Genomic DNA, 20,715 nt, shown 5'->3' with positions numbered 1-20,715 from the left:
ACCTGCCCCTACAGCAATGACCCCTACTCTTTTGTAGACTATCAAAATCTGCTGAGAGCCAAAGTCCAGCCTTTGATATGCTGTCTAATGCAGATTGTGAGCTTAAAGATTTCTAGCATCATCCCACTTGGATGCTAACTGCTGACTATGCATATATATGCAAATATATATATATATATATATATAGTGTGTGTGTGTGGTGTATACATATATATACTGTGTATGTATACATACATACTGTGCATGTGCATACAATGCAAAAGGAAATTTACCTATTTTGATATTTCTGTTTTTCTTGACATATTGGCAGTTTAAAAATATCAAAAAAGAATGCACTGAAAATAAATTACGTGTGTTTTTCAATATTTGAAGCAACCACATGTCTTTCATCAGGTACATATGTTCAGTAGTGTGTGGGAAGAGGCATGTTTGGAGTAGATGAGATAAAAGCTATTATTTTACCCTAGAGTATAAAGAGTAGGAATATGAGAAAGTGTAATGTGGGCATTCAGTCAAAAATGAATAAACTTTGAATTTAAAATTAAACTGTATTCTCTGTATAAAATATTACGTACAGCACAATACACTGTAGGAAACGAAGTATCTACTTAACATCCAACTTATCTGTCACCCAGATAACTGATTTTCTGTTAAATTACATGTTGATTATAACCTCATGATGCCTTAGTAAAAACAGCAACACCAACGCATTAGAAATTAAGAAAGTGGTTTATGAGTGTTTAGTAAAAGCTAACTTAAGCAACAATTGGAACCAATGCCATCTGTGGCATGCACAAGATGTCCCTCACTTCTTTTTTAGAATTTAATGTGCCCTTGTGACTTGGTTTGTTTCTGGAAAGTCCTGCCATCCATAGGTAAATGGGTGTTAGCTCCCTGGCACTCCGTAACTCCGGACGCCAGGAAAGACTGAATGTAGAAATGTCTGGGCTAAACGGTAGCTGGTGTTAGAGAATTTCTAAGTTCCCATCAGTCTTTAAGATTGTGTGATTCTAATGTTTTGTAAAGTGACTAAATAGTTATGTGTTTCTGTTAACTTGCTGTTCTTCTGAGTTAGATCATTGATTCAACAAAGACCTTATTCTTGATGAAATTTTTGTCAGGCTTGCCTAAGTCTGCTTCTCACCTAGACTTCAACCTTGGGCTTCAGTGTCTGTCCTTCGTGGGATTGCACTCCCTAGATTTAGTAAGAATTTTGTTAAATACATTTAGCGACAGTGTTCTCCCTCAGTATTTGATCAAACTCATGCTCACCACCCACAGGTGGTGTCAGATCTTCCTGGCCTGCCTTCCACAGGAATCTTGGGAAGTTGGTTTAACCAGAATCCCCTCTGTCCCTGATGTTTCCCCTTAGTGAGTTTCTATCTACTGATCCCCACTCTGGTCCTTGACTCTAAATCTCCACTTGAGCTCAGTACTATACTGAGGGCTCTTACTCTTATTGCAGCAGCTCCTGAATACAATGTGATTTTTGCCTCTTTAACTATTATCCAGGTTTGATGGTCTTTAACAACTCTCAAAGTGGGGGCAATTTTGCCCCTGAGGAGCTATTTGACAATGAGATATGTTTGGCTGTCACAGCTAGAGAGACATTACTGGCATCTAATGGGTAGAGACCAGGGATGCTGCTAAACATCCTACACTGAACGGGCAGTTCCCCCGACAAACAGACACACACACACAGACACACACACACACAGACACACACACACACATACACACACATATACACACACACATATACACACACACACACACAGACACACACACAGACACATACACACACATACACACACACATACACACACACACATACACACACACAACAAAGGATTATCTGGCCTAAAATATTAGTAGTGCCAAGGCTAAGAAGCCCTGACTTTGAACCCATAGCCTAAGCTTCTATAAAGCAGTCATCAGCCATTGTCAGTGCGGGCTCATGAAGTGAGCAATGTGTAAGTTTTAGGTTAAGGAGAGGGAACTGAAGTTTTACCCTTGAATGCCTCATATATATTTTAGTTTGAAAAACTTAAAAGAGATGTCTGTTGGCACAAAGGTAACATAAGGTCATTTAACACATAAACTCTCAATTCTCACCAGCCTAACACAACAGAAGTTTATTTCTCCTTCACACTCGAGTCCAATACCAGGTGTTTTTATTGGAGCACCTTCCATGTGCTCACTCAGGTTCCCAGGCCCCTCCAGTAAGGACTATGTGCCCTTTTTTGGTTACTCAGAGAATTCTGCATTCAATCCTGGGAGGAGACAGGGAACGATTAAATCATGTGGAAGTCTCCCTGCATGGGCCTGGAAGTGCTGAGTGTCACTAGGTCACTGGCAGTGTCTACTTGTAGGGACCATGAGAAATGGCCTCTTGGCCGGGCGTGGTGGCTCACGCCTGTAATCCCAGCACTTTGGGAGGCCGAGGTGGGCGGATCACAAGGTCAGGAGATCGAGACCATGGTGAAACCCCGTCTCTACTAAAAATAGAAAAAATTAGCCGGGCGCAGGGGCGGGCGCCTGTAGTCCCAGCTACTCGGGAGGCTGAGGCAGGAGAATGGCGTGAACCCGGGAGGCGGAGCTTGCAGTGAGCCGAGATTGCGCCACTGCACTCCAGCCTGGGCGATAGAGCGAGACTCCGTCTCAAAAAAAAAAAAAAAAAAAAAAAAGAAATGGCCTCTTGATGTGGGTCTTGAAAGAAGAGGGTCTGGGTTCAGGCAGCATCTGGTTCACTCCAGTTCCTGCCACTTGAACATGCCTCAGCTGGTGGCAGGTGTTTCCAAGATGAGTAGAAAGAGAATTCCAAAGTGGGTATTGCATTTGTAAAAATTGACTCCCTGTCATTGGATGGATGAAGAAAATTAGTCTTGCAATAACTGCCTTCCAACAAAAAACAAGTAAAAGGGTCAGGGGTGTATCTCAGAACCCTTACAGTTTCAATGTCATTTTATCATTCAGTGCATGCAATTCTCAAATGTCTTGAGAACCTTAGAAATAACTAGACATGGCAGGCTACCTTGTTACTATTGGAAACACGACATACTCTGTTTCGAGATTATTTGCTTACTTATTTTATGTAATAATAATAAAAACAAAACTTTTTATCAAAGGAAATAGCCTTGGGCATTCAAAAAACAGATTTTTCTGTAAAAGTGTTGAAAACCAAGGGAGATTGAAGGTATCTCTGTGGCCCAAACATACCTGCATCTACAAACTCCTTGTGAGCCTGTTCGGCTTTAGCAGGAATCACCACTGTGGGTATTCAACACAGACATTCGTTGGAAGCTGACTGTGCCAAAACCCTTTTGCTTCCAACTATATCAGATCCACTTTGCACAACTGTTGGAAACATGGATTTTTAAATTTAAAAAAAAGTCTGCATTTGTGGATGACAGCCAGTTGGCTGTTTTAAGTCACCCGTTAGGTATGAAAGCAAGAAATCCTAACACCACCCTTCAAGTAACAACTACAACAACACTAAAACCTTCTTACGACTACACAGTAACATCTAAAGTCAATACTGGCTTATTTGGTTTTGCTTTTCCAGTGCAGCTCATTTATTACACTCTGTTTATTGTAGTTGTTGTCTTTTGAATTCATAGGTTGCAGCTTATTTTTGTGTAGATGTTTATTACTTGTTCTCTCATGTAAAATACAAACAATGTTCCTGGTGTGTGGGTAGCTTTTCCCCATGCAATGACTGGAGATACGTGCTTCTTCGTCTTGTAACAGCTCATGATTTCCAAGGTGGCATGCTTGTCTGCTGTGACTATGCAATGACAATTTTCCCCATGCAATGACAATTCCCCATGCAATACGTGCTTCTTCGTCTTGTAACAGCTCATGACTTCCAAGGTGGCGTGCTTGTCTGCTGTAAGTCAGCAGATAAAGGAAGAACATGAAGTCTTGGCAAGAGAGGTCTCGTGGGTAGGTCTTTGAAGAACATAAAGAATTGTATTACCTATGTTCACATCCATTGGCTTGAGCTCGGTCAATTATGTAGTCTGTTAGGTCCACAACTACGCCAAATGTCATGCTCAGGGTCAGGTTTAGCCCCAACTGAGGTCTGAAGGGGAGTGGGTGGATGGGCAGATAGCTGAGAGAACACTCAGGGGGCTGTAGGCAGGTGAATATGGTTTTATTCACCAGCTTTCTTAGCAGCAGCTCGCCCATCAGCAGCTTTCTCTCACTGTCTGCTCTCTTGGCTGCTTGCTCCAGCTGCTCCCACACACAGCTGCACAACCGCTCTTTCTTGCCTTCAGGGTCAGCAGCTTAACTCTTTTTCTCTCTCCGCACAAGCCAGTTCCTGGCTCCCCTCACCTGTCTTCAAGGCAACTTGATCACCCTTACATGGGTCAGTAGCGTTACTCTCTTTCTGGGCGCGGTACAGAGAGAGTCATCTGTCCAATGAGAGGAGTCAATTTTTATAAATGCTATACCCACTTTGGAATTCTCTTTCTACTGACCTCAGCAACATTTACCACCAGCCGAAGCATGTGCGTGGAGCAGGTACTGGAGTGAACCAGATGCGCCTGAACCCAGACCCTCTTCTTTCAAGACCCACAAGTGCAAGCCGAGCCCCTACAGTGTCAGCAAGGCAGTCACACCTTTTTCAGACGATAGTGGCTCAGAGGCAAGTATAGACTTACACAAACAGGTTATGTAACAAGTGGAGTACGTGCCTGCACCCTAAACTTGCTGAGTCACTCTGGCCTGGATGTTTGCCTCGGCCTATTCCTGACCAAAGCACCTCCATGTCCCTACCTTACAGGTCACATCTCACCTCCAGGGACCCATAAAATGCCATGTCACTGTGTGCTCAGGAAGAAAATGGCCAGATCGGTGAACAGCTAGCCAGCCTGACACACCTAGTTTTAATTTGAACCTCATCCCTCATCCTCACAAACAGCATACTCTTGTGCAAAAGCCTCAGTCAGCTTTTGTTCTGGTTTCTTTAGTTGTATGTTCAGAAATGTGGGCTGAATGACACTTAGAGTCTCTTTCGCCCCTGAGGTCATCTGCTAAATCAACCAAGTGCAATAAATACCTACTGTAAGAGAATGTAGGGCTTAGTCCCTGACAGAAGTAGCTGTCACCAATTTGCATAACTTATTCTTGAGTAATTTTATTCTTGCAATTAAAAGAGAGAGCAAAAAGAGACCAAATTTATATTTTACTGCAGGGATGCATGGAAAAGCCTCTGCAGGGCTGCAAGATTGCACGGAAAGCCTCCTATTTGGCTTGGCAAAGCAGGATAGATGTCTGAGAGGCCCACTGAAGTTTTAAAAGTATTCTACCGAAAAAAATATTTTTAAAATGTCCGACCTAGCTCATATATTTCTGGAATGTATTTGTAAACAGTGCTCTGTTTCTGTGAGAATTGTCTTGATTTTTCTGGAGCTTTTGCAAACAACACATATTTTCCCAGTAGAGAGTCTGCCTTTGATCTACAATGAGGCCCCACTGAATCACCAACTACTTTCCCACCTGGAACCAACCAAGGCTGTGTGCTTAGCTGGCAGAAAATAATAAGTCCACATTAGTTAGTGTATCTAGAAAGGGGAGGCTGGCAAAAATATGCACCGTCTGTAAAACTCTCGACAATCATTTATAGACTGCATTAATGAGTCAGGCATTGCGAGGCACTTCCCAACCCCAGGCCAGGTTGTAAGGAACTTTTATCCTGATGTAACAGTTTGTGCTTGTGGATTCTCGGACTAAACAGTGTGCTGAACAACAAAGCAAATAGACACATACAAAATAGATTTGTTAAATAATATAAATACTAGCTTATAGTCATCAATTTATAAAAAGCACCCAACAAAACAAAACACTAGGATGACTTCAAAGGAATGATTCATAAAGCACAGACATATTAAAAATATGCTATAATTAGAAAAAAGCCTCTTTAGAACTGCTGGAGGTACATTTGTTCTTTATTTGTCTGTCAGTCAAAGAGAGGCCATGGATCCACAGAGAAGTTCGTTCAGCCTGCAGTGGGTCAATCAGTGCAGCCCACTCCGGAATCCACATGTCTGCCCTTATTTAGATATGAAGAGACTGAGCAGAACAGTTCAAGTGTGACTACAGAATCAGGGTCTAAGAAGTGGGTAAATCCAGTCATGTAGGTAGTAAACCCAATTCACTTTTAAGCTGGAAAGAAAAATAAGATACCGGAGAGAGCCGACATTGCTGTCTTTCTGTGACAGTGGGATTTTCGGTATTCTTGGAAGCATGCTGTGGTGGTGGGCATATATGACAAAGTCAAGTGACATGTTCTTAGGTCGTATTTACTTGATTTGGGTCACAAGAGCCATTGGCAAGATATTAATTTGAAACATTGACTAACGATTGCACCCCCAACCTTTTTACAAAAATAATGTCACATAGCTAACAAAAATGGATTCAACATAACATGATAAAATAACACTTAAAGTTGATAAATGAAGACAAATCTAGACCAGAAAAGGAGGAAAGAATACATACAATTATTTCTGCCCCAATTATCTCTTGTATAAGATTGTCCATTTTTTATTTTGGAAAATAAAGGCTGAAACTTCCAGACAGTGGAAATCATTTCTCTTTACAGTTATCCCATAGGATTTGCACAAGTGGCCTTTTCCTGTTTGTTTGTTTGTTTGTTTGTTCTTCCTTAAGCTGTTATCCTACACCAGTTGACTTCTCCCTCTCTGTGTTGGGGGGGTCCCAAGACCATCCTCAGCTTCTACGATCCACTGGAAAGACCTACAGGATTCAGAAAAGCTGTTATACTTACAGTTACAGTTTATTACAGCAAAGGAATAGGAATTATTCCAGCAGAGGAATAGAGCTTCCAGGCATCCTCTTACAGTGGAGTCCCACGGACATGCTTAATTCTCCCAATATTGTACAACAGCGTATGTGAACTCTTACCAACCCCGGAAGCTTACCTGAGCCTGAGTGTCCAGGAACATCACCTGGCCTTGGAGTCCAGGAAGCCCACCTGGGCCTTGGCATCCAGGAAGCTCACCTGAGCATTGGTTTCCATACAGCTCACCTGAGTGTTGGTGTCTAGGAAGTTAACCTGAGCCTTTGTGTCCAGGGTTCTTATTGGGAGCCAGTCCTGCAGACCTGAAGCATTTATATGACTGGAGTCAGATACTCAGATTCCAGTTTTCCAGAGCAGAATTAGGCACTCAGCATAAATCACATTGCTAGCATTAACAACCTGTTCAACTGGTGCCATGCGACCCAAGGCCTCAGCCATACAAAAACATTCTTCCCAGGAAGAATATTCCAGAACTCAGAGTTTGCTTCCCAAGAACTAATGAAGGGTCAGTCCTGAAAATAGTCATTTCTGGGAATGTGCAGGGTTTGAGAAACTCAGGCCTCCTTCCTTCTCATCTCCCTTCTGTATTTCTCAAGGCACCTGGTCTCTTCTTTACTCCTCTCACAGTCTGCGAAACAGAAGTCATTCTCTTTGATCTGAATACCTCAAACAGTCCATATGTAAGATGTTTGTTAGTAGGAACGTTTTGGGAGCAGCAGCAATGTTCAATATCTAGGACAATACACGAAACTTCTTAAGGATGAGCACTAAACCTTGTTTCATTCAGAGATCTTCTGCCATTACCATACCAAGTGACTTCCATGGGACATTTACCCCTTCTCGGTTAGCTGGCCACTGCTGCTGGTCTTTTGTCACTCCTCATCCCAGCAGCCTCTGAGGAGCCTCCTCTAATTGGCCACGCCTCCGTTTTCCTGCCCCTCTTCATCCCCAGACTTCCTCCGGCACTCCCCATGCTCCGGACTGCGGAGCAGCTCGGCTTTCTCTTGACTTGTGTACTTTGTCCAGCTATGCCCTGAGGTTCTCTTCACATAGTTGGGACACTCATCAGGATTATTCTGATTCCAGGCTGACTACCACTGTCAGGTTTAAAATAACTGATGTTTACTATTATTATTATTTTATGGTGCTTGTATGGAACCCACCCTGAATACCTCTGACGCCAAGCAATCTTTCAGCACACCATGATCTGAGCTGCCACATTCAACAGGAAATCACAGTTCCAGGCTGACTTCAGCTACTGCCATTCTCAGACTCATGAGAAGCCTGGTTTCATCTCATGAAGTTTGCTGTTAGAGTTAGATTTTAGAGCTGCAGACCCTTTCCCTCATTCTTTTAGCAAGAGCTATCTTTTCAACTTCTTTCTATCAAGGAAGTATTAATAGTTAGGTGAGGTGCAGTGGCTCACACTTGTAATTCAATCACTTTGGGAGGCCGAGGCAGGAGGATTGCTTGAAGCTATGAGTTCAAGAGCAGCCTGGGCAACATAGCAAGATCCTGTCTCTACAAAAAAATAGAGCCAAGCATGGTGGCATGCACCTATAGTCCCAGCTACTCAGGAGGCTGAGGTAGGAGGGTCACTTGAGCTCAGGAGGTTGAGGCTGCAATTGCATCATTGCACTCCAGCTTGGGTGACAGAGCAAGACCCTGTCTCAAAAAAGAAAGTAGTTAAATCACAATTACTGGAGATAGAAAGAGGCTTTATTTCTTTATACCTTCTGTTTTACACCAATATTCCTATGCTTGCAATTTGGCTACACAACTCTCTGTATCTTTCCATTTATAAGTATCATGCACTAGGTGGGAGAATACCCCTGAGAGCATAGAAATTGCAAATGGATGCTTCGAGGCTCAGCAGTGCCATAGACTGGAGGTGGAGGATGACTCATCTCCTCCCAAGGGAAAGGGAGCACCTTCGCTGTGGTGCCACCACTGCAGAGCACAATATGTCTGGGCATGACTTACTTTGTATTCCAAAGTGTCATGAAAAGATCATGTTGACGTTCTTAGTTCTTTGAATTTGTCTAATTCCTATTGCAAGCTTGGCTTTAGACCTGGTATATGTTCTCACCATTCCAACCCAGAAGAGGCTGTGGACTGGAGGACTGATCACACTCCAGCAATGCTTCTGAAAGGAGAGGTGCCTGAATGTGGTTAAGGCAGTGGCAAGAAGGTGGTGCCCAGCATTGCTTTTCTAAATGGCTTATATGGGTTTACACTTCTCCACCTCAACCCTCCTCAGACTCATCCCACATTGTTTAATGTGTGATTTTTTGTTTTCAAATATGTCCTCTGTTTCTACCTCTATGATTACAATTTCTCTGTCATCCTGGTCTTCATCACCTTGGTGAGAAGATACATAACAGGGTGGGTGTTTTCAATCATCAATATGTGGCCCGGCAATCAGGTTATGGGTAAAAAAGGCCTTTTAATTCTTATTAATTTGCAACTACTGTAGGATATTCTCTGCTCCTGGAGTTGGACATCAGGGTGGGAAGTTGTGGTCACCATGAGGGTTTTAGTGATGTTGAGGTTCCCCACGCACCATGTATTAGTCAGGGTTCCCCAGAGGAATTGTGTCATTTAATTAAAGATGTTGAGAAGTAACAAGATCTGTATCCAGCAAACTGCAGACCCAGAAGGGCTGATGGTGTAAGTTTCAGTCCAGGTCTGAGTCCAAAGGCAGTAAAGGACCAATGTCCCAGCTCAAAGACATTCAGGCAGGAAAACAGTAAATTCTTTCTTACTCAGCCCTTTTGTTCCATTCAGTCCCTCCATGGATTGGATGAGGCCCACCCGTGCTGGGGAGCGCAGTCTGCTCTGTTCACTGCAACAATTCAAATATTAACTTCATCCAGAAACACCCTCACGGACCTACCCACAGTAATGTTTAATCTCATGGCCCAGCCAAGTTGTCACATAAAATTAACCATCACATGCTGCATTTCTCATGGCCCCTCGGCCACCTCCTCTGTGGGCTTCTAGGGAGACTAATTCTCATTTTGGCTGCAAAAGGAATCACAGGTGACTGAGGATAAGTCCTCTGGGTTTGGGACACTCTAAGTAGTATTGAAACATCTGCAGAAGAAATTGAAACAGGATAGGTCTATATGGCAGATCTTTGTCTTTCACTGCATAGTTTTTAGTCATGTGCTAGGAAGGAAAATGCTACTTAGAGAATATAATCAGTAAAATGGAGAGAGTATTTTATTCAGATTCTGCCTGAGTTACTAGAATAGGACAGATATTTCAAAAGGAGAAAAGTAGACCAGAAATAACAGCTTCATTGTTTTTACAGAATCACATAATGCCTTTGTTTTCAAGGCTCACTCTGTTGTCCCATCATTTTTTCCCTAGAGCCTTAGAATGTGTTAGGGAAATAAAAATAAATGTGATTATGTCTGTATAATGGATGAGAACACTGGAACATAGAATAGTTAATTTAACAGTCCTTCATCAGCCGTGAGAATGAGAATTCAGGCCATATTTACTCACTCCTGGATCTCAAGAGTTATCCCTTAATAATAAAACAATTTGCTATCCCCTAGACAATAGGCATTGCACCAGATGTGGGTTGAAGAATGATTCTATTCAGCTCAGCAAGAAACCCAGGGAAGAAAATGAATGTGAAAAACTACCATGTGATATGTGCTGTAATATCAATATATGATGTATATATTATATGTATATGTATACATTATGTATTTGCTTACTATTTATACAAAAATGTATTGAGTACCTACAATATGCTAGATGTGCTACTGGATGTGAAAAATAGAGTGCAGAATATAAAATATGTGCGGTTTGTCTTCCTGAAACTTGCATTCTGGTGGAAAAGACACGTTGAAACACAGATACTCAATGACAGTATCACAAATGTGGTGGACAAGCAGCACAGGGCACTGTGAGAGCATTTGCAGGAGATCCCCCAGCTGGGGGAACACGAGGGATTTTGCTATTGTTGATGCTGGAACCACAGCATTAGTGTTCGTACTACTTTCTTCTTGGCTCCAGTAACCTTTTCTGAAAGAAGCTGAAGTACAGATCGTGAACTGGCAAGCAACTTAAATGCAACTGGAAGCAGCTTAATTCAAGGTCAACGCAGAACACATGCGAGTGAAACACTGTAAGAAAAATAGAAATGGTGGAATCTGTTTTTCATATATGCAAAAGATAGGACCAAGTCCAACAGCTTCAATATTCCTTCAAGGCCAGAAAATAACATCTTACAAATTGTAGTTCTGGGTAGGAAAGAACTAAGCACGGCACTGAGGGGTGACAATGTCTTTCAGCAGTTTATGGTCTCGGGGTATCCTCTAGTAAAAACTGTCAGTCACCAACTGCTTTGAACCAGGATGGTTATTTTGGACCAGATTGTGAAGGTGGGCTGTGCATGTTCTGAGTCTTTCCAGCACTGACTTTTCATTCACTCGCAGCATGTCTATTTCTCAAACTCTCAGGCATGTGGAAGGCAGTGCATGAGTCTCTTTGAGTAGTCTTTAGTGTTATATTACAAAGTAATCCTAATAAACTCTTGGTGGAAGGAAGATTGTGTCTTGAAGCCTGTATGGATAAACTCTCCAGCACATACAGCAGCCATCAGCTAAAGTGGCCATGTGTGACTTGGTGTATGTTTTAAATGCCTGTTAAAACTGCTAAATGTTTAAATAGACATGTCCGCCTTTACTTGTCCTTTTTGTCTGCAGACATGCCAAGTTACCATAGGAAACTTCTGCATGAGTGTGAACACAGGCACGGGAGAGGTGAGCACACGAGAAGGCTGCATCTCTGGTTTCCTGACTCATCGTCTCACCGTTCTTGAGCCAATGTGCGCCTGACTGGAGTCCTCTCTCTGGTTGCACTGCCCTGCTGTGGACTCATTAATTTCACACATTTGGAAGCAATGTTAGTTATAGCTAGTTGTTAATCAATGACTTGAAAATGAGGGATAAATAAAATACTCTATTTGAAGATTAGCAGATTTTGATGATAATTTAGATAACCTCAAAAAAAACTTCATTGGACAATTAGCATACATACAATAAAACACTTAACTTGTTCAGCAGACTCTTAATAACACAGATAACCTTGCAAATCACCTGAAGCTGTTTGTACTAGAGGATCCCCCGAGACCGTAAACTGCTGAAGGACATCGTCACCTCTCCAGTGCTGTGCTTAGTTCTTTCCTACCCAGAACTGTGATTTGTAAGACATTATTTTCTGGCCTTGAAGGAATATTGAAACTGTTGGACTTGGTCCTGTCTTTGGTGTATAAAAACCAGACTCCACCATTTCTATTTTTCTTAGTGCTTCACAGGCATGTGTCCTGTGTTGATCTTGAATTAAGCTGCTTCCAGCAAAATTGTTGAGTCTCTAGGGAGTGTGACCTAGATCGGTGGTTTCCGAACTTTAGCATAGAGTAGAACCATCTGGAAGGATTCTTAACACAAGATTGCTGTGTTCCGTTCCTAGAGTTTCTGACTCAGGGATCCCGGGGTGTCTTCCAGTTTTCAGGTGGTGCTGATGCCACTGGTCTGGGATTACACATGGAAGAGCAAACCGCCCCCCCACCACCCCCCACACACACTGGGTTTGGATAGCATCAGCAGCAAGGCCTGGTGAGGACTGTCCACACCACCATCCAGCAGCTGCTACAGCATGGTACCATGCTGATTCTCTCCAACAGAATTTCCTCATAGCTCAACCTTAACACATAGCATAGGTGTAGAGGAGCACCAAAGCATTAAAAAAAAAAAAAAAAGGCCAATTCTTTTTTATGTAATTAAATTTCAAATTTTGAAGTGACATAAAATACCTGCCTTGGGTTTAGCTTTATTTGGGTTCAATTAAATTACATGGATATAATAGAAGCAAAAGTATCATTCACTTATAGGCACCAATACTTCTCATAACCAAATAAGTCTTACACTAGAATTGCTGACTTTAAATTGACTTATATTATTGTTTTAAATCATAGATAAATATCCCAAATTCAATATTTCTCTGAACAAATCTCTTTTTAAATTTTAAATGAAATAAAAACTCGTATTCCTTGACCTGAATAGCCTTAATAAATCAACCACACACCCTGTGAAAAAATGCGCGGACTCAGGAGCTAAGAGCTTGCATTACAGTATCGTGAAGTAATGCTAAAATCATATCAACTCCACCCATTTTTCTCCTTCTTAGCTTCTGCCTTAGCTTACAGGTGGCTTGCCAGAAGAATAGGAACCAATTACCAAAAGATATTCGAAATAAGTCAGGATCTTGGAAAAATAGCTGGCACAGAGAATTATTCCAGCTTTGGTCCCTCTGAGAGATGCATGTCCACAGACAGAAATAACATGCACATATTGTTTTTCTTGTGTATTCTGACACTTTTCTTTTATAACATTATAGCAAAACTTTCAAATAACTATTACTTACAGTTCAATTAATAATGATCATTGTAATTAATATTTAAATTAGTTGGTTTTTTTCTATAGTTAATGAAATCCATGAGAACAAACAGAACATTTAACACTCACAAATTTTGCATTTAATTTCTGCTAGATTATTTTATAAGTTCAAATTTTGAACATGTAATTTATATACTCATCATCTGTGTGTTTCAGGTTCTATTATTTATTTTACAAATTACTGACAGACCATAGCACTGAATGCTTTAGTACTTATTACTTTACTTTTGTTCTCCAGAAAATTAAAGAGAGGAAGGCAACACCCTAAGCTTCTTTCCACTTTTCAATTTCTGAGAAATCCACCACTTTATTATCAGCCATCAGATGGAACTACTTGATACATGCAAAGCAAGTACAGAAAGAAAAGGACAGGCCCACCCTTGGGAAAATTTATTATACTCAGAGAGGATAGAGTGAGGGCAGCACCTCTAGATGACCATTGTGTTCCCATCATCTTCGAGCAGAAGACAACATTCAGGCTGACAGCAGAGACGTGTTAGTAAGAGTACTCTGCTCCACTGCAGGGCGGGGGCAGCAAGAAAGAAGGAGATCAGATGTTCCAGGAAGCTTCAATGTTTCAGGTCCACCAGAGTCACAACACAGGGCCTTTGAGTATTTGCAGATAGGAAAGAGGAGTTATTTTCCATGAGAAAATGTTAAATTGTGAGAGAGGGGTCAGATGAGTGGAAAAGGCTAATATTTTTCCAATTTCAAAATTGGCAAAAGGATGAATTCCAGAGATGCTGGGCCAGTCAGTTCAGCATTGATCACTGACAGCAATTCAGAAGGAATTATTAACAGGCAAATGAGCAATTGAAAAGGAGCAGTGATCTCCAGGTCCAGCCCAGTTAGTTTTCTCTTTGTATTTAGTCAACTTCATTTGCTGGGTGATAGTTAAATAAAGATTAATGAAGAGTGATCCTTAGATTTAAGGAGCATTCTCAATTGGTGTACCAAATAGCGTGGTGAGTTTCTGGCTTCCCACTTCACCTGGCAAGTAGTTGTCCTTTTGATATTCCCATGTACTAGATGAAGCCACAGTTCAACAGATCAGAGCTGCCTTAACAATCTGTTCAAAGACTGCTACTAATTAATTGGGGTCAATCAAGAGGAAACCCTTAATGGCATGCTGTTGGGTCTTGCTCTTTATCATGTGTTAACTTCTATTCAGTGGTTTGGATGAAGGCACAAAAATCATGCTTATAAGATCTGCACATGTGGCCATATGCAGAAGATTGACACTGGACCCCTTCCTCCCACCATACACAGAAATAAACTCAGGATGGATTAAAGAGTTAATTGTAAAACCTAAAACTATAAAAACCCTGGACGATAACCTAGGAAATACCATTCTGGACATAGGACCTGGCAAAAATTTTATGATGAAGGCTCCAAAAGCAATTGCAATGAAAACAAAATTTGACAAATCAGACCTAATTAAACTAAAGAGCTTCTGCACAGCAACAGAAACTGTCAACAGAGTAAACAGAAAACCTACAGAATGGGAGAGAATGTTCGCAAACTGTGCATCTGAGTAAGGTCTAATATCCAGCATCTATAAGGAACTTAAACAAATTTACAAGAAACAAACAAGCAATCCCATTAAAAGGTGGGCAAAGGGCATGAACAGATAATTTTCAAAAGAAGATATGCATGCATCCAACAAGCATATGAAAAAATGCTCAGCATTACTCATTATTAGAGAAATGCAAATCAAAACTACAATGAAGTGCCATCTCACACCATTCAGAATGACTATTATAAAAAGTCAAAAAATAAGAGATGCGGATGAGATTGTGGAGAAAAGAGAACACATATATACTGCCGGTGAAACTAAATAAGTTCAGCCATGGTGGAAAGCTGTGTCGTTATCCCTCAGAGAACTTGAAACAGAATTACCATCTGACCCAGCAATTGCATTATTGGGTATATGTCCAAAAGATTATAAATTACTCTACCATAAAGACACATGCATGCATATGTTCATTGCAGCATTATTTACAATAGCAAAGACATGGAATCAACCTAAATGCCCATCAACAAGATGATATAAAGAAAATCTGGTACTTATACACTATGGAAACTACAGAGCCACAAAAAAGCATGAGGTCATGTCTTTACAAAAACATGGATGAAGGTAGAGACCATTATCCCAGGCAAACTAATGCAGGAAGAGAAAAGCAAATACTTCATATTCTCAATTTTGAGTGGGATCTAAACAAGGAGAACAAATGGACAGAAAGAGGGGAACAACATACACCGGGCCTACTGGAGGTTAGGAGGAGGGAGAGGATAAGAAAAAATACCTTTGGAATATTATGCTTATTACCTGAGTGATAGCATAATCTGTACACCAAACCCCTGTGACATGCAGTTTACCTATATAAGAAGCCTGCACATGTACCCTTGAATTTAAAATAGAAGTTATAATTAAAAATTTAAAAGATTTGTACATGAAGCAAATTCAAAGGGATAGCTGATATAGATGACAGAACTGACCTTCAGAATGTTTCAAAAAGGAAGAGAACTGCAACCAGATACACAGGATTCAATTTAAATGGGTGATGTGAAGTTAGGAGTTTCTGGGTATTTAGGCATAGTTGTCCACACAATTGCCAGCCATCAGAGTTCCATGCTGTATTAGGCCATTCTTGCATTGCTGTAAAGAAATATCTGAGACTAGGTTATTTATAAAGAAAAAATGTTTAATTGGCTCACAGTTTTACACAATTTGCTTTACATGGAGCCCCGTGCTGGCATCTCCTCAGCGTCCAGGGAGACCTCAGAAAGCTTGCAATCATGGTGGAAGGCAAAGGGGAAGCAGCATGTCACATGGTAAAAACAGGACCAGGAGACAGATATTGTGGGGGGCGGTGCCACAAAACTTTTAAATGACCAGATCTTGCAAGCACTCACTCACTCTCATGAAGACAGCACCAAGCCTTGAGGGATCCACTCTTAAGATCCGGTCACCTCCCACCAGGCACCACCTCCAGCTTGAGTTTTACAGTTCAACCAGAGACTTGGCTGGGGACAAATACCCAGACTGTGTCACATACTTTTTCTAGACTAAACTCAGGAAACCTGAGAGTGCATTTATGGAAGCGTTCGTGGGTTGGTAGGGTATGGGACAGTGTCTGTCAGTGCTGGGCAGGGCTGGCTGCTCACATCTGAAGCAGTGTGGCTTCTGTCTTCTGCACGCCCACAGAGAAAGCACTCAGTGGAGGATATGAGGATGGACTGGAGGCCCCCTTGGAGGAGCCCTGGATACAGGTGACCTCCACGGATACGACTTGAACAAGTCTATGATGCCACAAGTAGGTGCACTTCAATAGAATCAGATCATGACTTTGCTATAAGAATTGTGCATCTACAAACCACCCCTTCAGGTGATGAGCCACTCATCATGAGGTAGATGCAAGCCAAGGCTGAAGTGCCCTGTGTCAGACACTGTAGTGTGACTCATGCATGAGATGGGAGAGGATTTCACCAGATGATCTTCCAGATCCTTCCAACTTTAAGTTTTCCTCCTTCCATGGTTGGAGTTGGCTGAGTGCTCAAGGTTCTTACCAGCACACACACACACACACACACACACACACTTCTGCTCAGAAGAGGGACTGACTTGGAGGAGAGGAAAGATGTCTGAGACTAGTTCCCAGCCTGCTCCTGCGGGTTCTTTAATCAATGTCTAACTCTTTCCAGAGAACATCCAGCAACACAGCTTCTTGTCTTGGGTGTTTTCCATTCACATTTGCTGCTGCCACAGCAGTAAAAGCTGGTTGGGTATAACGAGCTCTCTGTCATGTTTTAATGAGGAGACTTTGGTTTCACTATGGCTTTTCCCCTTTGCTTCTATTTGTTTCCTATGGCAGTGCTCTGCATGCTGAAGTAATGCTTGTCCCATGTCCAGCTTCTGAATTAGGATAGCATGGGTTCTGAAAACCTGATGAAAATGTCTATGGACAATTAACAAAGGAACTTTATATTGTAATTGGTGATTTTTTTAATTGCTTCCACAAGAAAGGAACACCAATTTTTTTTGATAAAACAGAAAAATACAATAAAGGAAAATTTAACACATGAAAATTTGAAGATTAATTGAAGAAGACACAGAACTCATTCTCCTCTTTTTTTTTTTTTAATAGTGTGAGATAACAGTTGTGAAACATTTTGAAAAGCATGAAGTGATAACACTCTGTTTTATTAAACATGGTATAATGTAGTAATTAGAGATAATAAAATAGTCATCATCCCACATTTTACCTCTGAGGAATAAACTTGCAAACCACATCAGAATTCTCAGTCTATGTTTACCCTTTTTCAAAAGGGGAAATGATTAGCCAGAACAAATAGCCGAATGATTTGTTGGTGTTCTCATCTACTTAGAATTTCAAAGTGTGGCCTGGGCCCAAGTCTCTGCAGTTACTTGACTGAATCATTCAGTCATCCATACATCCATTCATTAATCTACTTTTCACCTTTTATGTTACTCCTAAGATGTTCATTTCTTGTTTGCATTTCTAGTTTCAATGGTGTGGATGACAGTCCACACATCCTGGGGCAATTGATCTTTAAACCTCACAGAGAAGCATTCAAGGAAAATAACAGCGAGCTCCTGATTTTCAGAGGGGCAAGAACAAAATGGCGGCTCTCAGACACCAGGGCTGAGGGCACAGGGTGAGATATCCGAAGCTGTGGTGAGGAGAGTGAGTGCTTGTGTGAAGAGTGCCACAGATCATAGTTCCATGCCTTTGCTCTTCACACTCTTTCCTCTGCCTATAGAGCTGAAGGCAGAAGGAAAATTGGGCCTTTGTTGTTCTGCAAAGGGAAATGTGCTTCAGTGCTTTTGAGAGCATGTTCACTACTGGGGATGAAAGCTGTACTCTCTTAAAATGTCAAGGAAACATCCCGAAGAAGATTCCAATTAGATGCATATCTTTTGCACGGATTTATTGGTACTGAGGGAGCATAACTAAATCCTAAACCAAACATAGTGGTGTGGAATGGGCCTAAGCCAAGGAAATGTAAGAAGATGGAAACATCCTTAATGAATATCAGAAAATGTGCTCTTCATTCAAACCTCATTTGAGCAAATGTGTAAAACAATAGAAAGCAGCGGAGTTGAGCACATTTTAATAGATCCATTTATGCAAAGGGTACATAGTGGTGATACAACTGGAGTTCCTGGGGACCTGAGCACAGAAATAAGATATTTTGTAAAGAAAATAACTCTTCTTATTGATGCATTATTAGACAGACTCAGGAGAACCTCCTTATAGCACAGAGCAGGAGAGGTTCTCAAACATCCTCTTGCACTTTGTTAATCTTATATGTTTTGTTATATGCAGCTTTTTTCTTTATTTCTGAGAATTTTTGACTATACTTTTGCTTTATTTTAAATGGGCAATTGTGAGCAATTAAATAAGCAATTCTGAGGTTCTCTGCACAATGCAGCTGTGAAAGTAACTTCATTTCAGTAATCCTCAGAACATATGAAAGTGAAATTCATTAGAAAAGATGCACATTTACTAATGTGTGTCAATACTGGGAGGGGTTAGATTTAGGGTAGTCTAAACTCTAGATGCCTCAGGTTGCCTTGCTACTTTTCTTTCTTTTTTTTTTTTAGATGGAGTTTTGCTCTTCTTGCCTAGGCTAGAGTACAATGGCACAATCTCGGCTCACTGCAACTTCTGCCTCCCAGGTTCAAGTGATTTTCCTGCCTCAGCCTCCCTAGTAGCTGGGATTACAGGTGCCCACTACCACGCCAGGCTAATTTTTTGTATTTTTAGCAGAGACAGGGTTTCACCATGTGGGCCAGGCTGGTCTTGAACTCCTGACCTCAGGTGATCCACCTGCCTTGGCCTCCCAAAGTGCAGGGATTACAGGTGTGAGCCACCATGCCTAGCCCGTTGTTACTTTTAAGCTAACCTTCCTGTCTTCTCCATCAGTGGTCAGTGTGCTATGCCTGCAGCCCTGCCCCTCACACCTTGGCCTCTGCTGTGCCTCTCCAGGAGTGTTGTTCACCTGCATCTGGAGAAAGTCTTCCTGGTCTCAGGTTCTAATTCAAATGTTACTTCTATGAATTTTTCTGCCCAACCCTGAGATGAAGCAGTATCTCTGGGTGTTAAGAAAGAAGCTTTATCTGGCCTTCTCCTACAGCTGATATTATAGGGACATTCTATATTTCTCCATGGAGGAGCTGAAGTGTTCAGAGGCTGGACTATTTTCTACTTACCTTTGTATCTTTAGAATCCTACCCCAAGCTCAGCCACAGTAGTTGTTGGAAAAGTCTCCGTGGATATGCAAGCTCCTGGGAAGGTTTGACTGCTGTAATTTCTGCAGCATATTCACTGTCCACCCAAGAGACACATCCACAGGCCTGCTCTCAGCGACTGTGACTTCCTCCACATCTGGGAACCTCTCTTCCACTCCTTCCTGTGCCCAGGGGCTGGGACTCTGACCCTGCTTGCCATCCTGTTGGGGTTCTCCAGCTGCGCGTGGTTGAAATGTTCCTTTTGAATTCCAGGCCTCTGGCTATACGCCTTTTTCATAGCAATTTGTCGCTTTTCACTCTGGCCACTAAAGCTGACCCACGGGCCGGGAGGGGGAATGGGACCTGTTCCTGATAAGGGTGAGGCCAGGCCACTCAATGCCAAGTAAAAAAGTAAACAAGAATATTGTATTACAGATTCACATTATTCACTTAAGTAAATCAAAGCTGGTTTAAATGGATGTTTTCAAGAACTTGGATGTTTTGTGGCCACTGGCAGCCACTGCAAACTTCATTTGGATGGCCCATTCTTCACAAAGTCCAACAATGACCACTTAGTAGGGATTGAAATCCATCAATTTTAAGTCTAGCAAGGAAATCATTTTGAGGCCAACATTCAGGCAATGACTATGAGACATTAGATATCCTAATCTTGAAATCTCCTTTCAATCCTCAAAACAACCCTTTGAGAGAAATACAGTTATAGGTATAGATGCAGGAGTAGGCATAGGCATAGACAGGCTTAGGCATAAACACAGGCATAAGCACACCTATAGATACAGGTATTGGTGTAGGTGTAAGTATAGGTGTAGATGTAGGAGTACACATAAGCATACATAAGCTTAGGCAGAGACACAAGCATAGGCATGCCTGTAGGTACAGGTTTAGGTATAGGTGTAGATGTAGGTGTAGGTAGAGGTACAAAAGTAGGTGTAAGATTGGTATAAGTATAGGTGTAGGTGTACATATAAGCATAGGTGTAGGTATAGGTAAAAGTATAAAAATAAGTAGGATAAGTGTAGGTATAGATATTGGTGTACATTTAGGTATAAGTGTAAGTGTAAACAAATGTAACTTGGAGGTACAGGCACAGCAGGTATACATATTGGTGTCAGTATTGGTGTAGATATAGGTACAGG

Source organism: Macaca fascicularis, chromosome 6 (genome assembly GCF_037993035.2).
Source record: "Macaca fascicularis isolate 582-1 chromosome 6, T2T-MFA8v1.1".
Taxonomy (NCBI): Eukaryota; Metazoa; Chordata; class Mammalia; order Primates; family Cercopithecidae; genus Macaca; species Macaca fascicularis.
Note: the sequence above shows the minus strand (reverse complement) of the source record.